The following is a 9,922-nucleotide window of genomic DNA, read 5'->3' on the forward strand; positions in this document are numbered from 1 at the left end:
CAAGCTAGGATTCTAAACCCAGCAAAAATTTCCTTAAAAAATATGGCAAAACAAATACAGTAAGAAAATACTATTTGTCAGCTATAGGCTTGAATTAAAGACATGTTTTAAAGACAAAGATAATAAAGCCAGAAAGAAGTAAAGATTCAGGAACAAGTAATAACAAATCAAAAGATTAGCCATTTGCACTTTTTAAAAAATATTGGCAAACGCCACAGTAATAATAGCAATTCTGAAGGTTGCTATTGAAGGTTATTACATTATTGGAGAAATGGTACATGTGCTAATTTATACTAAACATTAACAAATCAATAATATTTAATTTATAATTTAGCTACTGAAAATAATGAGAATGTGAAAAGTGAAAGTGAAAACATTAGTTGCTCAGAAGTGCCCAGCTGTTTGCAACCCCATGGACTGTAACCCACCAGCTTCCTCTGTCCATGGAATTCTCCAGGCAAGAATACTAGAGTGGATAACCATTCCCTTCTCCAGGGGATCCTTCCCACCTTCCCACCCAGAGATAAAACCTGGGTCTCCTGTCTTGCAGGCAGATATTTTACCATCTGAGCCACCAGGGAAGCCCCTGAGACTGTGAAGGACTACATTAATAGAAAAACAAAAGATAGTAAAGATGTATAATTAATCAGAAGAAAACAAAAATGATAGGAACATGGAGAAAGTATGACAAACAGCATATGATTACACAGTTGACTTAAAATCAGTTAATTCAGTGACTACAGTAAATTTAATAGATCAAAAATTAAAAAAAAAACTTTATGGCTCATCTTTAGATATTTCCTGTGTTATGTATGTGTTGATGTATGCTGTGGATGGTTTATAGATGTAGGCTATGGCAGGTTATATTCCTGCTTGCTGCATCTCCCTCCATTTTTGAAATGCATATAAAAGGAAGTCTCTATTTGAGATGAAGGAGCTCAATGTTTTGGGGAAGAATTATCCAGGACATGTAAATGAGTGAGCCAAAACATCACCTATTATTTTCAACAGTGGCTATGTTCCTGTGTTAGCCCACTGTATCTATTTTACTTATTTATTTATTGGTTTTCTTTGGTGTCTGCTACATTTTTATGAGGGATGCACAATGCTTTCATGGTAGAAAAAAAAGCAAACACATGAAACATAAGTTAAGTTACCTGTGGATGAATTCTTACATTTGTGGAAGAGAAGGCAACAACAGCAAACTAAAAAATAAATAGAAGCAAGCACATGAGGGCTGCTGTTGGTGGAAGTCATGGACAGTTCCTGTCCAGTGGCTTTTGGTCAGTTTGAATGCTTTCCCAGAGCCCTCAGATGGACACACTTTCTGATGTAAAGGAAATGGAGCTGTGTAACTACTCAAACTATGTTTTCTTGTTCTCTCTTCTGTTGGTCCTCAACAATCAGCTCCTGGTTGAGAAGCCTGGCCTTTCATAAGCTTCACCAGTGAAACAAGGCACTTTGAATCTTTTGCACAGTGCACTGAGCAACAGCTGTTTGTCAGATCTACTTATAGGTTCTTTGAAGCTCGGCATAACTGTGTATTCCAGGGTGTGCAAAAGTTGTTTGCATGCCAATGAGCTTCTTTTGTCTTTTCCAATGGATTTCTGGTTCTGATCTGAACCTCATTGTTGAAATAACCAAAGTCTTATGTATGAAAAGGCATGGTCTTATATATAAATACCTTATATATGTATATATATACTGATATATAAATACCTGGATATTCACCATTAGAAAAACTTTCAACCTTGGGGGAAAAAAAGAGAGAGAGCGAGAAAGGGAAAGGAGAGAAGGAGAAAAAGAGTAGGAATAGGAGGAAGTATCCAGGGACAAAATGAAGCATGAGTGTATCGAAAATCAAACTGTACTTTTGAATAAGGTTTAGATTTTATTTTTTTTCATTTATTTTTATTAGTTGGAGGCTAATTACTTTACAGTATTGTAGTGGTTTTTGTCATACATTGACATGAATCAGCCATGGATTTACATGTATTCCCCATCCCGATCCCCCCTCCCACCTCCCTCTCCACCCGATTCCTCTGGGTCTTCCCAATGCACCAGGCCAGAGCACTTGTCTCATGCATCCAGCCTGGGCTGGTGATCTGTTTCACCCTAGATAATATACATGTTTCGATGCTATTCGGTTTAGATTTTAATTTGGGGGAATATTTCAAAAAATAAAGTGTATTAGGAAGAAAAATGTAATGAATCTTTCTGCTTCTGTTTAGTTTTCAAATATTTTATTGTAGTCTTCCTGTTAAAATATGTACAATATGCTCTCCTCTCATTATTGGTGCAATTTCCAACAAAACTTGGCAATATTTTTTTTTTCCTTTGGGGAACAGGTCAATCACTTCAGAGTTTTCAAAATGTTGATTCTTATTTCCTATGTGTTATGTTTTTATATAGAAGGGTAAACCTGAAGAAATATAAAACTGAAATATAGATGGTAAAATGACAGAAATTCTCTATTTTGACTTTGTCAATTTGGGATTTCATTGCTAGTATCATTTAAAATTCTGCGAGTTCACTTACTCTTGTCCTATTGGCTTTCACTCAGTGTATAAGTTCTCGTCAGGAGAACAACTGAAACTCACTTTATAAAAGTTTAAAAAGACACTGACCTATAAAACACAGGATGCGTTTGGAGTCCAGCATTGAAGATCTAAGGAAAAGGCAATTTTTAGAGACAAGCATAATTAAAAGTAAGTAAATTACAGAGTTTGATTCTGGGCATGCTTTTACCTATGTTCAAGGAGATTCTCATAGTCTCCGTGTATTTAGAACTGGAGGGGAACTTTAAGAGTATCCAGATATATATTTGGCAGCTGGAGCCATTTTAAACTGAAGTGAATCAGAATGTGATTTATTTATTTCCTAGCATTTATTATTTAAATTAAAGACACAGACCAAGCTTTGGATGTGTTCAATGATGTAGCTCTTCAGCAGAAAAAGAAATAAAACATAAACCCTCAGGCATGTGAATTGGCACCATCAGCATGAAGAAGAAGATGAAAGGAGAGATGGAATGCATTTCTTTGTAAAACTTTATTTTTATACTCAGAACTTAAATTCTCAATTTTTTCATCAGTTATACCCCCAATAAATCTGGGGGAAAAGCTCAGCTGTGCTGTCTGGAGTTTAACTAAGAACTTTGAACAGCATGTAAATTATGAGCTGTTAGAAATGAAGGGGTAGACGAACAATCAGTGACAGAATGACAGTAGCAAGGACTGGGATAGAAGACAGCTGAACCAGGAATGTCTGTAACTTTGCAGTAACCAGATTTTAGATATACGGTTTAACATCTAAATAACCCCCAGCTATTCTTGTTGAACTAATAAGTAAGACATCTCAAACACTCAACAAGACTTTTGATTCCATTATTTTAAAATAATGGAATATTTTAAATATTGATACCATATATGATACTTGACATGCAGTAGATGCTCACCAAATGCCAGCAAATATCCATGTGTGCTCTGGGCTCAGTTTTCAGATCCTCAGTTTTGCTTGGTACACTTATAGCACCGTTTCACCAAAATAATGGAAACATCACTTCAGATTCACTCATATATCAAGTTTCTCCTTATCAAAACAGGAGGTGATTCATTTACTTCCTCCTCTAGAAATATAATTGTCTTTCCCCTTAGATCAGTCTCTCTCTTTTTTTTTTTTTTGCATTTTGTAGTATGATTTTGAATTCAATATGCCGCCATCTCTATAATAGATCAGTCTTTTAGTGGTGTATTTCTGCAGATATATATTTCCCTTTAGCTTAGTTTTCTTTCTTCTTTTTGTTACCATCTTAGGAAGCTAGCCTCTGTTGCCTTAGCTAATGGAGGAAAACCTGTGTGAAAGCAGTTATTTGTAAATGGCCATCTTCATTTTATTGTTGAAAACATCATTCAGATCCTCAGATGGTTCCTTCATAATGCTTGTCTAGGGAAGCAGAATAAGAATGACTTAATTTGAAAGAAAGGAAATTGTTCCTTGAGCTATAAGCAAACAAATGAATGGAAAATATCTTCTTTCTTTATTCTGTGATTAACTTTCTACTGCCTTGGATCCTTCTAGCACATGGTCTCTTTCACACCTTAATCATTTGACCCTTCTTCTACTATGTGAAAACTAGACTAAATCTGTCGAAAGTTCATAGTTGTACTCTAAAGAAAACTAGGCAACAGTGGGCCTGGACTTGAGAAACTGAGTGCTAGAACTTGAAGAGTGGTGTTAGAATTAGGCCAGGGACCAAGCTAAATTCATTTAAAGTGAAGGGAAAAATTCCAAAAGAGACAATTTAGAGGCTATTTCTAAATGTTTATTTTGACATTTAAAGTTATTTTTTGACCTATTTCTTGATATAACATTGCTCTTTAAAAGAAAAAATATCTAACGCTATGAATATCGTAATTGCATCTTCGCCTAAGATCTCAAATAGTTTTGAGAGACTTTGCCAAGTTTCCTATCTGAAAGCATCTTTATTTGTTAACGGCTTTTTACTTGGATGTACATGTTATGAACTAAAGAGAAGGAAGGGTTATTATGGAAACCTGGCCTAAGGAGAAGCAGGATTGGCTTTAGAGCCACAGCTGTTAAAAATGTAATTAAGAGAGTGTTTTCCTAAAACTCTGGATGAGGCTAAACTGGTCATCTGACATGTCGCCTGGTTTGTACAGGGATTTCATGAAATCTGTGCTTAGTGGGTTCTTTTCTATAATCATTTGTGTTACTATGTGTTCACCCAAAGCTAAAAGGAAGTCAAGTGTTCAGACTAATATAAAACTTCAAAGATTTATTTTGTGTGATCTTTTCTGGTTTTGTCTTAATATAATTTTGTTTTCCTTGTTTGAGAGAGAGCTAGGGCCTGAGCATGCGGCTGTGTGGAACCATCGCTCATGTAAAGTCTCTGTGTAGGAACTTCTAGGTGGCTCAGAAAAAGTGATGGCAGGTCAGAGCAAGTCTTCCCAGTGGTGTAACTTTTGGTGGATTCTTTAACGTCTCACTAGCGTAATAATAAAACCATAGAAGAGTGACAGGCAATATCCTTTGTCTCTTAACAGCTATCCAATTTCACCTCTGCTTCTACCGGTCCAATTCTCTCTGATTAGCTATTTCAGTGGCAAATGAAATAAAAATCCATGGTATTAACCTGTCATATTATGAAACCTTTTTTGCTCTGGTGCATACATTTGGCACAGCTGTGAGTTTCACATTTAAATAGCCCTCCACCAGCAGACTGCTTGAAACTATAGCTTTTCTATGGGAAATTAAACAGGGAGCTGCTTAATGCTCCTTGTTAGTTTTTTAATAAAAATGAAAGTGAGAAGCCAGCAATGCCAGTGCAAATGCCTGCAGGACCCCATGGCTGTGCTTAGCAAGAGGAGGAACCACATGCATGTGATCCTAAACTGGCCCTGCACTGGTGCCCTTGCAATATCCACTCCACTGTGGTCCTACGAAATGGCCTCTCAAATGTTGTTTAGAGGTTATGTTACATTGGGAGAGTCTTCTCCTGGGATCCTTAGGCAGCTCTGAACTTGGTTTCCTAATAAAATATTGAAAGTTACAATGTAGAGGCAGAGCTACAGCTTTGAATTTGTGCAGCCTCTATGGGTTCAGGGTTCAAGAAGAGAAGGATGAAAAATAGAGGGATGGGGGAGAGAGGAAGCAAAGAGACTGGGAGAATGAGATGCAGAAAGAGGAAACAGAAAGAAGACAAGAGACTAAAACAGAGACTGAAAGGCAAAGAATAAGAGCAAGAGAGGAAGGGCAGAAATAGGAAAGATGAGAGGAAGAGACAGAGGGTAGACAGCGCTCTGAACGTGAGCGTCTGGCATGGCGTTAAACAGAAACCGTTCGTCTTGGTTTATTAGCCCTTGATCTCACCAAACCCATCTCCAGGGCTTAATACTAGACTTTCAGGGAAGATGATTCCAAAATAATCCTTATTCCAATGCAGGATTCTTACTTCAATTCAGACCATGTCTGGTGGAGTGTTGCAGAGGTTTGCAGTTGTAAACATGGCGTTAGTCACCAGCAACAGTATCCCAGATTAATGTGTTTTATTTATTTTCCTTACTTACCATACAAATAAATTTATTGAGACAACAAAACTCAATAATCTATTATTTTAATTGAGATATGAACTAACTTTAAATCTTAAAAAGTTACCGTACAACAGACTGTTGACTGGAAAAAATGCACAACATGAGAATTGTGAGCTGAGGAAATAGACAATACTGTAATAGTGAGGACTTTAATACATCAGTGATTATAGAGACAAAATGGTTAACAACAGCTAGATCATAGAGACAGAAAATCAATAAGGAAATACTGGTTTTAATCTGCATGTTAGACCAGATGAATTTAACAGGCATTTATAGAACATGCCTTCCAACCACAGCAGAATATCCAGGAAAGATCATATGTTAAGTCACAGAAGAAATCTTGATAAATTTGAGAAAATTGAAATAATATAAAGCACCTTTTGCAGCACCAATGATATGAATCTAGAAATCACTTATAAAAAAACTGGCAAATTCACAACATCAATTAATATGTGGAGAATAAACAACATATTACTAAACAACACATAGGTCAAAGAAGAGGAAAAGATAAACTAAAAAAAAACTTTAAATAAATAAAAATGGAAATATAGTAAAAATATATGAGATGCAGCAAAAACAAATCTAAGATGGATATTTATATGATAAAAACCAACATTAAAAAAATATATAGCTCAAATAAGCAACCTAACTTTATACATCAAGGATCTAGACAGAACAATAATAACAATAACCAGTGTAGTAGAAGGTTAGAAATAACAAGGATCAGTATGGAAATAAATGAAATATTCATTAGATAGAAAATAAAAAGTTCAATAAAACTAGGAGACATTTTCTCAGGTAAACAAAATAAACCAAGCTTTAGCTAGAGTTACCAAAGGAAAATGAGAAAGCGGTCAAATAAATAAATCAGAAATGAAAGAGAAAATACTACAACTGACAGGGTATAAACGCAATGGGTTCATAAGAGATTACTGTGAACAGTTATATGCCCACAAATTGGATTATCTAAAGAAATGAATAAATTCCTAGAAACATACAACCTGTCAAGACAGAATAATGAAAAACCAAAAAATCTGAGCAGACTAATTACTAGTAAAGTGATCTAGTCAGTAAAAAAAAAAAAAAAAAAAAAAAAAACCTCTCAAGAAATAAAAGTCAAGACCAGATGGAGTCACTGGTGAATTCTATGAAACGATTAAAGAAAAAACAATACCAGTTATTTTTAAACTCTTCCAAAATAGAAGACAAGGGAAACTTTCAAACTTCTATTATGAGACCAGCATTACTCTGATGCTGAAACAACCAAGAAAGCTACAAGGAAAGAAAATTATGTCAGTATCCCTGATCAATATAGATGTGAATATCTTCACCAAAACATTAGCAGACTGAATTCAATGGTGCGTTAAAAGGATCATTTGTTATGATCTAGTGGGATTTATTTCAGGGATGCAGGGATGGTTCAAAGTCTGCAAATCAATCAGTCATCACATTTACAAAATGAAGGAAAAAATTATTGATCAATCTTAATAGATACAGAAAGTAATTTCACAATTTTCACCATCCATTTATGATTAAAAAAACTCTTAACAAACTGAGTATAAAACAAAATTAAACTCAATTTAATAAAAGTCATATATAACAATCCACAGCTAACATACTTAATGGTAAAAAGGTGAGCTAAGATCAGGAAGAAGATATGAATACCCTTTCTCAGCACATTTAATCAACAAATATTAGAAGTCCTAGCTAGAACAGTTAGGCAAGAAATAGAAATAAAATGCATCCGAATCAGAAACAACAAAGAAGTAAAACTGTCTCTATTTGCACATGACATAATGTATCTATACCAGAAACAATTAATAAATGAATTCACTATCTCACATGCTAGCAAAGTAATGCTCAAAATTCTCCAAGCCAGGCTTCAGCAATATGTGAACCGTGAACTTCCAGATGTTCAAGCTGGTTTTAGAAAAGGCAGAGGAACCAGAGATCAAATTGCCAACATCTGATGAATCATCGAAAAAGCAAGAGTTCCAGAAAAACATCTAATTTCTGCTTAATTGACTATGTCAAAGCTTTTGACTGTGTGGATCACAATAAACTGTGGAAAATTCTGAGAGATGGGCATACCAGACCACCTGACCTGCCTCTTGAGAAACCTATATGCAGGTCAGAAAACAACAGTTAGAATTGGACATGGAACAACAGATTGGTTCCAAATAGGAAAAGGAGTACGTCAAGGATGTATATTGTCACTGTGCTTATTTAACTTATATGCAGAGTACATCATGAGAAACGCTGGACTGGAGGAAGCACAAGCTGGAATCAAGATTGCCAGGAGAAATATCAATAACCTCAGACATGCAGGTGACACCACCCTTATGGCAGAAAGTGAAGAAGAACTAAAGAACCTCTGGATGAAAGTAAAAGAGGAGAGTGAAAAAGTCGGCTTAAAGCTCAACATTCAGAAAACTAAGATCATGTCATCTGGTCCCATCACTTCATGGCAAATGGGGAGACAGTGTAAAAAGTCCATCCTAAAGGAGACCAGTCCTGGGTGTTCATTGGAGGGACTGATGTTGAAGCTGAAACTCCATTACTTTGACCTCCTGATGCAAAGAGCTGACACATTGGAAAAGACCCTGATGCTGGGAAATATTGGGGGCAGGAGGAGAAGGGGATGACAGAGAAAGAGATGGCTGGATGGCATCTCATCCAGCCATGGATGGCTGGATGGCATCATTGACTCGAAGGACATGGGTTTGGGTGGATTCCAGGAGTTGGTGGTGGACAGGGAGGCCTGGCGTGCTGTGGTTCATGGGGTCGCAAAGAGTCAGACACAACTGAGCCACTGAACTGAACTGAACTGAAAGCTATCGGATACATAATCAATATACTAAAATCAACCGTGTTTTTGCACACTAAGAATGAACTATCAAATACTAAAATATAATCTCGTTTGCAATTGCATCAATAAAAATACTTAGGAATTAACATAACTGATGAGGCAAAAGACCTGTACATTGAAAACTATAAGACTTTTGTGAAAGAAATTGAAGACACAAGCAAATGAAAGCATAGTCCTTGCTAATAGGCTGTTAAGGATCAATGTTAAAATGTCCACATTATCTATAATAATCTATATATTAAATGCAATCTCTATAAACTTTCCTAAGGTATTTTTCACCAAAACAGAAAATAAAATAAAAAATTTGTATGCATCCACAAAAGACCCCAAATAGCTAATACAATCCTAAGAAATAAGATCAAAGTTGGAGGCATTACATAATTTTTAAATTAAATTTCAACACTGTAGTAATCAAAACTGTATGATATTACATAAATACAGACCCATAGATCAATGAAAAATAATTGAAATCTCACAAATAAACTCACAAGTATACTACTAACTCAGATGTTAAAGAATCTGCCTGCAATGCAGGAGACCCAGGTTCAGTCCCTGGTTTGGGAAGATCCCCTGGAGAAGGGAATGGCAACCTACTCCAGTTTTCTTTCCTGGAGAATTCCATGGACAGAGAAGCCTGGTTGGCCACAGTCCATGGTGTCACAAAAGGTCGGACACGATTGAGCAATTAACAATTTCACTTTCAATTTACAATGAAGGAAGCAGGAAATACAATAAGGAAAGGGTAGGCCTCAAATAAATGGTATTGGGAAAGCTGAATAGCCAAATACAAAAGACAGAAACTATACCCCTTTCTAACACATCATATTGAAAAATCAACTCAAAATGGATTAAAGATTGAAATTTAATGCCTGAAACTATAAAACTCCTAGGGAAAAAAAAATAGGGGATAAATACCTTGGCTTTGGTGTTGGCAATGATT

The sequence above is a fragment of the Cervus elaphus genome, chromosome 33 (genome assembly GCF_910594005.1).
Source record: "Cervus elaphus chromosome 33, mCerEla1.1, whole genome shotgun sequence".
Lineage (NCBI taxonomy): Eukaryota > Metazoa > Chordata > Mammalia > Artiodactyla > Cervidae > Cervus > Cervus elaphus.